The 12,077-nt window shown below is 41.6% G+C and overlaps 1 protein-coding gene across 1 annotated transcript in view; it reads right to left on the bottom strand.

Moving 5' to 3' along the window:
• Positions 1-678, bottom strand: part of acsf3 (acyl-CoA synthetase family member 3) — a 42,197-nt gene extending 41,519 nt beyond the window's left edge. The window contains exon 1 of the mRNA XM_084060100.1: positions 644-678. The gene's annotated coding sequence lies outside the window, so the exon portion shown is untranslated. The remainder of the gene's footprint in view (positions 1-643) is intronic.
• Between the last annotated feature and the right edge of the window lie 11,399 nt (positions 679-12,077).

Here is a 12,077-nt window from a genome sequence, read left to right as displayed (position 1 = left end):
ATAGAAGGTTTCTGCTCCAACAAAATGCATTAATTACAATTTACAATGTAGGTATTTTGCATAAGCTATTCTAATGCAAAATATTATGGAACCGGCTGAGGACAGAGGCAAATTAAATACTTTCTTCAACTCGTTGGATACATTTTATGGTGCGCTAGAACTTAAAACATCTGAGAGAATGGCGGAAAAGCTTTACTTTTTGGATACGATGTGCAGAAAGGGGTAAGAAACATGTAAAGTGGAAAATGTGCGACAATGTCCTGCTCAAACGGCAGAGAGAAACGAGGAACCTCATCTCGGAGGGAGAGGTTCCGTCGGAGCTAGTTGGTGATGCGAGCGAGCTCGACAGTCCTTCACCAGGTAAACATCAAACCTATCTTCTGTCGATACAATTAAAAAGAGCTCTATTTAAATTACATTACAATAGGAATAGTGTTGCTTGAATGAATGAGTACATGTACATTTCTGTGTAGACTACATGCAGCGACTTTGGTTTAGTAACGCTGTCATAAGTGACGACAGCAAAAACGAACTTTGATAATAAACCGATACTGTGACCACATAAACGTTTTGTGTAAATATTATATCGAGAATAATGTGAGAGTTGTTGTTGTTGGCTGACTGTTCTCAACACAATCCTTACCACAATAACACAGTGCATCGTCCAGTCAATGACAGTGTGCGACGGAAATATTCTTCCGTGTACAAACAAACACTTGGTATTTGGTTCCGCTGGTTAGTGAGGAACAGGCGGGTGTTTGTTATCCTAAACAGGGGAAGTTGAACAACCTGGAAGCGGCTATCGATTTTTATTATTATGCACTTTACATTTTATCAGTGGTGTAAAGTAACTAAGTACATTTACTCAAGTACTGTACTTATAAGTACAATTTTGAGGCATTTTTTACTTTATTGGAGTATTTCCAAAATTTTCAGTACTTTTGCTTCTACTCCACTACATCTCAGAGGCAAATATTGTACTTTTGCTCCTCTATAATTATTTGAAAACGTTAGTTACTAGTTTTGATTATTACAAAACATACCGTTACCCACTTCAGCCCTATATACATTTCGGCCATTTGAAAATAGCTGAACTACAAGCTCGAGCTTGTAGATCTGCTATTTTCAAAAACATATACATTTGAAAACGTGTGAAATGGGACATTCTGCAGACTTTCTACTATCTACTTTTGGTAAGTACATTTTGATACCAATACTTTTGTACTTTTACTCAAGTAAATTTTGAATTCCGGACTTTTACTTGTAACAGTACTTCTACATTGCAGTATTGATACTTTTACTTAAGTAAAATATGTGAGTACTTTTTCCACCGCTGCATTTTATTACTTGACCCTTGTAGTTATACAAAATGGCATTTCCCTCCCCACTGTTTTATATTGAATTAATTCAATAAACTGTAATTAGGCTATCCCAGAGGGACAATTAAAATGGCAGACATAATCCTACACAAGGGACACAAACAAAACAAGAAAACAGTGGGCAGTGAACATGAGTTAGATGAAGGGGCAGGTGGAGGAGAGCCTCCATTCCCAGGCAGCAGACACCTGCCAGAGGGAAAACCTTATTCAAAGGTTGTGTGCAGCATGTGGAGTGATTCATCCAGGATGGATGTTTTTGATTGTAATCCAGTGATTCTAAACCTGTGGGCCGGGGACCACTGTTGGGCCACGAGGGTATTGCAAATGGGCCCCCAAATAACAAAACATTAAGATTTCAATGATAATATATAACTAATACAAAAACATATGTAAAAAGAAAAATGTGTTTTTTCTTTTTGTTAAAACCTTGAAAAATGGGTTTTCATAGCGATACGATAAATAACTTAATGTGGCCTATAGTTCCATCGATGGTTGATCCAAGCCGGAACACAATCGATTGATTGATCATTAAAATACTTTTTGGCTGTCGTGTTTAGAGGTCAGATGGGTACTTTTAGATCAGTTTCATTATTTTCTTCTGATTGTTTTTCTTTGATCAGCTCATTACTTTTGTTATGGAGGATTACAATTCTGTCAGACAATACAGCCTTGTGAGTTTCATTGCTGTTCTTTGTAGACTATAATAGCTTCAGATGGTGGCAGAAAGTGCATTACTGTGGATGCTTGTGGGCCACCATGGTCTCAACTGGGGGGTGGCATCTTGTTGTTGAAAGAATATCAGACTCATCCATCCCCTATGTGAGAGCCCACAGATCTCGTTGAGGGGTTGGTCATGAGAGACAGACACAAGGGACGTCAGAATGTGGTGGATATGCAGCTACCCCACACAGAGTTGTGTTTGGCTTCAGATCACTTGCCAGTTCTACTATGCAGCATGCCAACTAGCTTGGCTGACTCCATCAACACAGTGCAAGTGGGCACATTCAGCCGCCAGCTGGCAGTCGCGGGCCTCAGATAAGAGAATGTTCCAGACATGGCACTCGTTCAAAAAGTTTTCACTTCCCTCCCCAAACCCCCTACACTGCAAACGAGGATGGCATGTTCCTAACTAAACTGGTGCCTTTGTCTCAGAGAACTCCCCTCCGTTTCCAGGAGTAGTATCGTCAAAGGGAGATCGGCTCCATTTGTGGGGAAAGCGCCATTCAAGGGGATGCTATGCTACACCAACAGCTATGCAGTCTTCACAGCGCATCCTTTATTTGTATTTCTTTTCTGATGCAGATGGTACCGCTCTTTGTCTTAGGATACAACCGAAAAATCCTCAGATGCTGTCTTCGACAAGATGGAATCAATCACATACTTCCCATTTTTGAGGGGATTTCATTCCTGAGGGCCAGCCATATTTTTAACAGGCACTATATGAAGATGAGTGTGGATTTTCGGGCAATCAAGAGACGTGCAGTATATGGAACTACTGTAGACATGAAAAGATGCACGAGGGGCCAGCGGGTATCGGTTCTCAGGAGGATGGGAGGAGAAGACATGGTATGGCATCATAGTGAGCAAAAGCTTGGAATTCTGCTCTAACGGCCTTTTGCCAACACACTTCTCAGCGAACACCGCTTTAAAGGAAACCCCGCCGCTGGTGGGCAAGATGGCCGCAAGCAGGCGCCAACTCCCATCTTGACTGGCAGAGGACTCCATCTGAGGAGAGGGTAAAAGACAGGGGAAGAGAGAGAGAGAGAGAGGACCCCCCACAGATCTGTGAGAGAGAGATCGGGCTGGGAACACAAACCATGGGGAGTGCCAGAACATGTGTCAGGTTGGCATCAATGTGAGGATGTCTTGGCAAGCGCCTCACGCTCTCTCCCCCCCCCCCCCCCCCCCCCCCACACACTCCAACACACACACACACACACACACACACACACACACACACACACACACACACACACACACACACACACACACACACACACACGACACTCACAACACACACACACACACACACACACACACACACACACTCACAACACACACACATACAGTACACACTCATGCCCTGCTTGGAACACATGGTACGTCAGCAGCGGCATCTGGCCGTGCTGACTCTCGGCAGCTGCGCTTCATCTTCGCCAGTTGGGACTCTTGGCACTGCCACTTCATCAACTACCTGTGGCTCCTCCCGGGCAAGAAGGAGGGCGATGAATTATTCTAAGGCTGCAGCTGCAAACTTGACTTCCATCCAAGACAGTCACTGTAAACATATGACCGCCTCACAGAGCAAGTGCCACCCACATGCTAATGCACAGTCACCAACATGGCTGTTGAACATGTCCCCCCACACAGGGGAATGCATGCGGTTGTCCTCTGGTTAAAAGGACGTGAAAGAGGAAGGCTACACCATAGTTCTTCACTATGCGCTGATGGGCGCCTACGTTGACAATTGAGTTCAAAAGCCAGGGGAGGTTTGCATTGAAAGGAATTGCCTTCCCCTCATCATAATGAAAAAAATTTGAATGGATGACCTTTCAACTGTTCAATTATTGCTTCACGTTACATTTCTAATGGATGCTTTGACACGCAAGGCCATCTCCCTGAAGATTTCTGAATACGTTTCAACTGTGGAAAAAATGGATTACGGAAGACAAGCACGACAGCCTTGTCTGGAAATGATGTGTGGTTTTTGCTATGGTGTAGAAGAATTTACAATGGCATCTTTGCAGTAATTTGTGATGCAATTTTATACAAACCACATAAAAAAAGTTTCAGAAATGGAGACTTTGAATTTAAGAATTTTAAGGCATGACTTAGAATAGGACATATTTTTATGCTTCACAATTGTTCCTGTGTCACTTTTATTTATTAACTCCAGGCAAAAAATATAACCTCCACACTGTGTGGATAATGCTCTATTTAATCTTTAAGGCCCCGGTTTCGCCAACTGCTCTCCATCTGTCCAAAAACATGGTTGGTTTATCCTGCACTGTTAATTGATATGTCTTCTATGAAAGCCCCCACATGGTACCTTACTAGGGCAATTCCCTAAGCTTTTCTTTTATTGCAAATGTCATCTGTTAACATCTACAATTTTGATAACATGCAGTGTTTATAAGCGAGAGTTTTGACAGTGAGTGGAATCTTGTTACGCAATTCATTTAGGCATAAAACACGACTACTTGGCTCCCACTGATTTTGGTGCACAGTGCAGCAGGCTCTTCCCTACTCTATCATTACATGACACATTTAAAAGACATTATTAGCATACTCAAATCATCGTCAAATACATATCTGTCTGTCGACCTTCTTTTGTGTCTTTCTCGCTTGTTTTTGTGGGGTGCACTGAATATCCTCAGCTTTAACGTATCCATTTTCAACTCTGAGATTGTACAAATGTAACCAAATGGACCCTTACGGGCTACATTTACACACTCAGAGTTAAATGAACTCTGAGGATTTTACTGTGTGTGCATCTGACAGTGACCCAGTGGGAGTTTTTTTTTTGTTGCTCCATCTGTGCTGGTCTGACCCATTTTAGCCCTCGGCCACGTCCAACTGTTTCACGTCCCAAACATATGTGCGGTGGCAGGGGGATAAGCGATCATCGCTGCACGGGACCTGCAAACACACACTGCAGATATGACACTGGACTCCTTGCCTGTCTGCTCGCTTTTGCTCCCATACAGCATATGTCATCATCAGTACTGGCCTTTGTACCCCCACCCCACTGTGGATATATACCCCTTTGCATGGTCATAATTAAAACTGGATTAGGACATAATGCAAAAGTGTTTGGTAGTGTGGTGTTTTTTGATTTGTCTGTTTATGTGCCGTGTCAGTGTGTTAATAGACTGTTGCTTTAAGGTAATGTGCAATATTGTCGCTGGGGAAACCTCATATGTCCAAAACTGTTATTTTTCAGAAGATGGAGAAACCTGTTTTCCAATGGATCCTATGTAGTTATTATTTAGTCACCAGCTCTTGTAAAAGACACAGACACACTTAAGTTTTCACTTTAACTTAAACAATTAGTTTATAGCAGATCTACAAGCTCCCAACGTGGCGCATTGCGACACGTTGTGAGCTTGTAGATCGGCTATTTTTGCTACTTTTGGTGACACCATAGTATGAGAAAGAAGGGCATTCATTTACAAAACAAACCATAACAAGTTTAAATGTGGAAGTTTAAATCTTTTTACTCACTATCCAGCCAACCCAGGAATTGTAAATGACATTACTCGGGCAGTGAGGGCAAGATAGACCAACCAGAAGAGGCCTTTTGGGGCTTTTCCAAACGGTCCATGTTGGCAGAGGGATGTGTGCAGAGGCGATGGTGTCACTGTGCTGAGCCAGGACCCACTGGGGACCTGGGTGTGAGGGACATATGGACCAACAGAATGCTGCTGTGCTGCTTATATGAATGGCCTCAGAGAGATGTGTTCACCAGTGGGATCTGGAGCAGCTACTGTATATGCTGCGCCTTGCTGCGGTTGTTGTGGGTTTGAAGATAATTGGAAACCATAAGATACATAGCCGATATGGAGGCGTATGACATTAAAGTTAATCTGAAAACCCCATCACCTTATTGTAGTTTATACTGTACCTTTCTGACACCATAGTAAACCCACGCTTGTACTTGTTTAATACCAGAAGCAGAGATTGTTCTAATGGACAGGTAGGAGTAGATTTAACAGTGGTCTTAATGTAACTCCCCCTAAATAGTTCTTGCCAGCTTCCTGGTCTATGGCGATAATAGATGTCAGATCATCCTGGAATCTTTCTGATGGCTTTCTACTAATGACTTATTGATCCCCTCCCTTCCCTTTCATCTCCCCAGCAAGGATATGGAAACTATTGTGCTTGACAGGCAATCAGGCCTGCCACCTCCCCCCTTCCAGCCTAACTCATCTGGCTAACTATGTCCTTTTGGATAATGCAACTGTGGCTTCACATAAAGGCACCACAGCAATGTGCTGGTTGTGTAAAATGGAAACATGGTATGTCATTCAACAAGACATACCCTAAAAGCATGCAGATTCATTAATGGAACACACCACATAAATCAAATGAATTCCTTTCTTTGCAGCCCACATCAATAGTTGTTTGTTACTGTATATATACTGTAAGCTTTGCATTTGTTTGTAAGACTTACCACTTGCCATTGAAGAATGAAGTAACCAGGACCACTGTACTGTACATGTTTGGGAGGGTAAGGACTGTATTAGGCGGTAGGATAGGATAATAGTATTCGCCATCGGGAATCAATAAGAATTCACAAAGAGACAAGGATGGAGTGTTGCTCGTAGGCACAGTCTTTGTTGAAAGTATTTCAGAACAATTTAACAGCACATTATGGCAAGACACATCGCCAGGGTACGTTTGTATGTGTGGTTCTAAAGGAGGTAGGGGAACAAAAGAGGTACTCAATATAGTAGGTTACAATAATTATCAAACAAATACAATATTCCTCCTATGACTGCAAAACAATCCTACTCCACAAAGCACAGAACACTCAATACACAATATACAGCAGTTAAATATTCACCTTGACTTACTTTATGTCAGTGACGCACATAACTTAAAGGTTCATCAAGTAGAGAAATAATAACTTCTTGATCTAAATAATATACACATTGCAAGATGTGTTTCTCTCTCTCTCCTCTCCTCCTCTGGACTGAAGAAAAGGCTCTAATCAAGGGCATCACCGCACCTGCTGACTAGTACAGGTCACATTGGCCTCGATCGTCAATCTAATTGAGAAGCACCTGTGTTTATCTGTGCACCGGTCACATTGACCTTGATTGTCAATGCAATTGAGGGCCTTTTGTACAGTACATGTAGTCTGTGCATATTTGGAGCTGTTTTCATTAACTTTATTGCCCCCGATCATTTGAGAGCCATCTACAGTATCTTCCTCTTCATTCATTCTCCTTCTTTGCAACTTCATTGTCCACATTGATGTGAGCACCTGTATGTACACATGCCTATCTCTCTCTCTCTCACACGCACACACGCACGCACAGACGCACGCACACACGCGCGCACACACACACACACACACACACACACACACACACACACACACACACCCTTTTGAGGCAGCCAGGCTGCTTGGGTGGTGTTGTTCACTGGGAGACAGAGCCATATGCTGTCTAGGTTCCCAGGGAGAACGCAGCCATCTCATCCTACTGTGCTGCTGTATTAACATTGGACAATCTAATCAGTTTACATTCAATCTTCTATTGGACACTTACAAATACTATCAAGGCTATAGGGGACCATAGATTTAAGTTTATTTGGGTGTCACAATTGTGTTTAGGTTTACAAATTCAATGATGCATTGCTCACAAAATAACTGTAACATTACTCATATATTTTATATATTATGAACCCTCTGCTTGAGTGTAGTAGCATGTTATCCAAGAGGCAGAGTATGAAGGTAATGTAGGAGGAGTGTAACAGCTTAGTAAAGCCTAATTTATGCTCCGTCGCATTACGGTGTTGCACGCCCAAAAATAGCAGATCTACAAGCTCACAACGACAAAGTATGAATTATAGGCTTAACGTCCAGTATTCAACCCTATGCAATCATAACCATAGACATATACGCTGCAGCCTGTAGGCCGCATATAACCAGTGAAGTACCTTTGGTAACACAAATTCTTAATATTTCAATCATAAGAGTCTACAAACAAACACACACACACACACACACACATGTGCACGCACACACGCGCATTCATGCATGCGTGCACTTTGCTTCTAACCACTGCTGGATGCTTAGGGAGACAGGAACTTCACTGGAAGTAATGCTAGAGATACAGTATGAGCACTCCTTGCATACCATCAAGGAGGTGAGAGTTGCTGAGATGGTTTCTAGACAATGGTTGACCTTGCAGTGAGAGGACCTGTCAATGCCTCTGCACAGCGGCAGACGAGAAGTCTTGAAAAATTCATCACAGGGAAAGTGAAAAAGCTTTTGTTCAGAGCTGCCACATCTTCAGTCAAACAGAGTTCTCACTGCTTTTGTGAATAGTGTGTGTGTGTGTGTGTGTGTGTGTGTGTGTGTGTATGTGTATGTGTATGTGTGTGTGCGTGTGCGTGTGCGTGTGCGTGTGCGTGTGTGAGAGAGAGAGAGAGAGAGAGAGAGAGAGAGAGAGAGAAAGAATGAGATACTGTAGTACTTTGAATGTAAGAGCAGGGGAGGCGAAACAAGTGTGCCTGAATACCTGTGGCCTGACCACAGGTACTCGATAAAAATGTAAATTCAACTTGAGAGTGTAAATGTAACCAGTGTAATCCATTTGGCTAGATTTGACGCTTTGACATTTTTTACATTGGATAAACTAGCACTGAGGATTTTACTGTGCAGGCTGTGTAGAAGGATGCATACAGTATGAGGTGAGTGACGCCATCACCGGAAAGGGGTGCAAATGAAGTGGGGATTGGTAGCGCAAGGGAGTGTGTTTGTGCACTGACTGGAGGGTTGGGTACACGCGTGTTCAGAATTTATCTTGTCTGTGTATTCATTACCACTTTGCATTGCAGGCAGAGAGCTCGGCTGCTCCACTAAATCGCAGGCAGGATTGTTAGACACGCGTGTTATTAATTTTTTCAGGGTCCCTGTGGCGTCTGTATGAATCTTAATGCTGCTGACTGGGCTGTAGCTCTATCGACTTTCTTTAAAATATGAAGAAGCTTTGCTGGAAGCGCCTGGGGTCATTAGCTGAAGAGTAGAGGCGCAAATCCCTCCCCGAGCCTGCTCCGGCTTCACCATGTTAAATGTGCTCTTAAAATATTCATAATCATACTCCCGCACACTTTTGCTCACACTAATACGCATGCACACACACACACACACACACACACACACACACACACACACACACACGCTCAAATTCACTAAGGACTTGGAGGGATCAATATTAAAATGTATTCCTATTTTGGTGTGTGGTTAATTAGTGTAGCTGGTATGGCTGTGGTTCTATTAAACCACAAAGTTTGAGAACAGATTAACAGTATCTTTGCACACACACGATAATATTTACTGTTTCATCACTATGGACACAGATAGAATACATAACTGGTCGGTATTGACATATGAAACTGGGGATAGAATGGACTGTGTTGCTGCTTAGATGTTTCATATCAATATCTGCACATTAAATATATATTGAAATAAGTATGAACCAAGGCCTCAATTTCATGGGCAGAGTGAGACTTCTTATTCACTCTGGTAGTGTATATATTGTTTGTATAAAACACACATTTTTTTTATGTTTTCAGTGGATTTGGCTGGTTCACTTTCTTACATTCTGTTAGCAGCAACACTTGATTGTTATCTTTACTTTAAGATTAAAGCAAAGGGACACAAAAAGTTGTTCACTTCTGAAGTACATCAGATAATCATAATCCAGCATTGTCTAATTATTGAATAACTCCTCAATATATGATAATATTGAGTCCTTGTGTGAAGCTACTGTATGCTTTTATAAGAGAAAGTATGATAAAAGGCATCAATAAGTGGATTATTAAATGGGTCATGAATAAACAGGCCAGTGGGGGTTATTCCAGTAAGGGGTATTCCATATTGATCTTTGATTGTTAGGGGTTTATGAGGTAGCTCGGGTCGTAGCTGGTATGATCTGAGGGTGGAGGGATTAACATTGAGTCTGGCAGAGCATAAAGCACAGGACAGAAGGGATGGAGGCGATTTGTTAATGGTCTGTTCTGAGAGGAATATAAAGGTCTAAGCATGAGGGGTCACAGCCAATTCTCCAGGCAGGAGATCTGTAACATATAGGGCTAAAACACCATACTTTAATGTTGCATTGTGTGATACTTTTGATAGATACAAAGCCATGTAAATAATATACAGTGTATGAAGCTTTCATTGAGACATACTGTAAGTCTGCCAACTATTGGCTGCATATTGCACAATTCAGCCTTAAATCAGCTGTGATCTGCAAGTCTCCAGGGAGATTTGATTGTGTGCACTACAGTATGTGACCGGCTCTACTAAAATCTGTCAGATGTTATTAAATCTCATTTGGAGAAAAAATGTATTTCTTGTCAAGAACTGGACTTTTCAGCAGTTTTGCAGTTTCATCGGATTGCAATAAAACAAAGTCTTGGATTTGATGGTTTTTACATTTTGTACTTTATGCTTGTAAATATGGAGTCATATACTATTGGTGAATGTTTTTTTCAGTCGTTTCCCTCTGCAGATTGGAATCCTCATAAACATGTAGCATAAAGACCATCTATGGATTTCCATAAGAAATGAATAAAAAGCATGTCAAATGTGAACATCATGAGCTTCCATGAACAATTGGTCGATTGGGATTACTTATTTTACATGATATAGTTTGAGGCTGTTTCTCTCGGAGTTTGGTTATGGTTGATGTGTAATCTCACCTATAGTATGTCTGTGAACATTTGGAACTCAACAATAAACGCAATAATAGTTGGCAATGAGAGTGCAAACTGGAAATCTGTTTTTATCTTGGACGAGATGTCAGGTCAGATGTGACTTTAATGTGTGCCATCTGCCTCTGTATCTCAGGCAGCACAGTACAACCCCAAGTGTTAATTTAATTAAAATTAACTCTTCAAAAATGTAATTCAGAGCTAATTTAAGAGTCAAAGGATTTTACTGTGTAGCTGCTCCACATGGTGTCTCTTGTGGAGCGTTGGTTGCTTGCAGTGTTTATATTAGCTCTGACTTTCATTATGCAGTCACTGCCCCCTTACGATTTGTTAAATCGTATTCATTTTAAATCTTAAACCTGATTTATACTTTGAACTGATCTTCAAGTTCACAACGCTTCGCTTCGGCTATTTTTGACGTGCAACACTGTCATGCAACAGAGGAAATCATTAATGATTGTACCCTTTCAACACAACATCACAAGGCCTAGCCGAAACACAGATGATATGATAATTAGCCTACATGCAATTGGCTTAGTTTTTGTCTAAATTTGAGTTACTGCAAGTTGAATGTTAAAAAGCTATTACTGTGTGTAAGCTGAATGTTGACATCATTATCATTTTTCATCAGCAAGGATTTCCCGGCATGAATCTGTAAATGCTCAAATGAAATACTCAAAAAAGTTATTGGCACTTTAGCCACTCTTAAGGCCTACAGTGTATGGCCTACTTTGTTGTAGTCTACACATAGTGAAAATAGCTGATCTACAGGCTTGCAACGTGTCATGATGTAACACTTTCTTGGCTGGTATATGCTATTTTCACTAGTTTTGTAAATAATAAAAAACTAAATTGAACTTTATTGAAAACATAATTTATAAAAAAAAACGAATAAAAATGTATACAGTATGTCACTCCTACTGTTACAAAGTTCAATAAGTTTAGTACGCTAATCATTAGATGACCTATTCTCTCCAGGAACATGACCTGTGTGGCACGTGCTATTTATACACCGTGTCATTGGAACACGGCTTCAGTTACGGCCCATGAAAGGACTCCCAACATGTGTGAGACAGGTGCTGCGATGGAGACCAGACCAAAACAATCATGTTGCTACAGAACAGCACAGTCTGTCTAATTGAGGCCCGTTTGTGTGGCATGGTGCTGAACAATGGATCATGGGCTGGCAGATGTACAGAGAGGGGGGGGGGGGGGCAGTGGGCGGGTGCAATGACACACACAAAGCCA

The sequence above is a fragment of the Gymnoscopelus microlampas genome (genome assembly GCF_963454915.1).
Source record: "Gymnoscopelus microlampas genome assembly, chromosome: 1".
Taxonomy (NCBI): Eukaryota; Metazoa; Chordata; class Actinopteri; order Myctophiformes; family Myctophidae; genus Gymnoscopelus; species Gymnoscopelus microlampas.
This window is presented reverse-complemented; position numbering and strand designations above follow the sequence as displayed.